Genomic DNA, 1786 nt, shown 5'->3' on the forward strand with positions numbered 1-1786 from the left:
AAAGCTCCTCAAAGAGAGCTCTATATTTGCTACTGCTAGTTTTTTTCTTCCAGTTTTCTCTTGAGCCCACTACAATTAAGTTTTAGCCTCCGCCTCTTCACCAGAGCAGCGTTTATCAAGGTCCCCGATGGCTTGCATGTTTTTAACTGAATGGTCAGTTCATGGGCTTCCCTGGTGGCGCAGTGGTTGAGAGTCCGCCTGCCGATGCAGGGGACATGGGTTCGTGCCCCGGTCCGGAAAGGTCCCACGTGCCACGGAGCAGCTGAGCTCGTGAACCATGGCCGCTGAGCCTGCGCGTCCAGAGCCTGTGCTCCGCAACGGGAGAGGCCTCAGCGATGAGAGGCCCGCGTACCGCTAAAAAAAAAAAAAACAATGGAGAAAGGACAGTCTCTTCAACAAATGTTTTTTTTTAAAACTGGATATTCACGTGCAAAAGAATGAAACTGGACCCATACCTTATACCATATACAAAAATTAACTCAAACAGACCTAAGCGTAAGACCTAAAACTATAAAACTCTGAGAAGAAAAGCTTCCGGACATTGAATTTGGCAATAATTTCTTGGCTATGACACCAAAGCACTGGTGACAAAAGTGAAAACAGACAAATAAGACTACATCAAACTTAAAAACTTTTGAGTGTCAAAGGAAACACCAAAACAAAAAGCAACCTATGGAATGGGAGAAAATATTTGCAAATCATATATCTGATAAAGGGTTAATATCCAGAATACAAAAAGAACTTCTACAACTCAACAACAAAAACCAAATAACCTGATTTTAAAACGGGCAAAGGAATTGAATAGACAATTCTCCAAAGAAGATGTAAAAATGGCCAGCATGCATATGTGAGGCTCATCATCACTAATCATTAAAGAAATGCAAATCAAAACCACAATGAGGTACCACCTCATGCCCATTAGGATGGCTGCTATCAGAAGAACAGAAAACACATATTGGTAAGGATGTGGAGAAATTGGAATCCTTGTGCACCTTTCGTGAAAATGTAAGATAGTACAGCCATTATGGAAAACAGTACAGAGGTTCCTCAAAAAATTAAAAAATAGAATTATCATATGATCCATCAATCCCACTTCTGGGTATATATCCAAAATAATTCAAAGCAGGATTTCAAAGAGCTATTTGCACACCCACGTTCATTACAGCATTATTCACAATAGCAAAGAGCTGGAAGTACCCCAAATGTCCATCTACAGAAGAGTGAACAAATAAAGTGTGGTTTATACATACAATGGAATGTTATGAAACCTTAAAAAAGGAGGAACCTCAAGGACATTATGCTAAGTGAAATAAGCCAGTCACAAAAGGACAAATTTTGTATGATTCCACTAATAGGAAGTATCTAAAACAGTCAAAATCATAGAAACAGAAATTAGAAAGATGGTTACCAAGGGTGAGGGGAGAGGGGAAAAGGGAGGAGGAGGAGTTAGTGCTTAGTGCATTTTGGTTTTGCAAGATGAAAAAGTTCTAGAGATCTGTACACAACAATGTAAATATATTTAATACTATGGGACTGTACATTTAAAAATTGGTAAGATGGGGACTTCCCTGGAGGCGTAGTGGTTAAGACTCTGAGCTCCCAATGCAGGGGGCCCGGGTTCCATCCCTGCTCAGGGAACTAGATCCCACATGCATGCTGCAACTAAGAATCGTATGCCACAACTAAGGAACAGGCAAGCTGCAACTAAGGAGCCTGTGAACTGCAACTAAGGAGCCTGCCTGCCACAACTAAGACCCAGTGCAACCAAATAAATTTTTTTTAAATT

This window comes from Lipotes vexillifer, unplaced genomic scaffold, assembly GCF_000442215.2.
Source record: "Lipotes vexillifer unplaced genomic scaffold, Lipotes_vexillifer_v1.1 scaffold217, whole genome shotgun sequence".
NCBI lineage: Eukaryota > Metazoa > Chordata > Mammalia > Artiodactyla > Lipotidae > Lipotes > Lipotes vexillifer.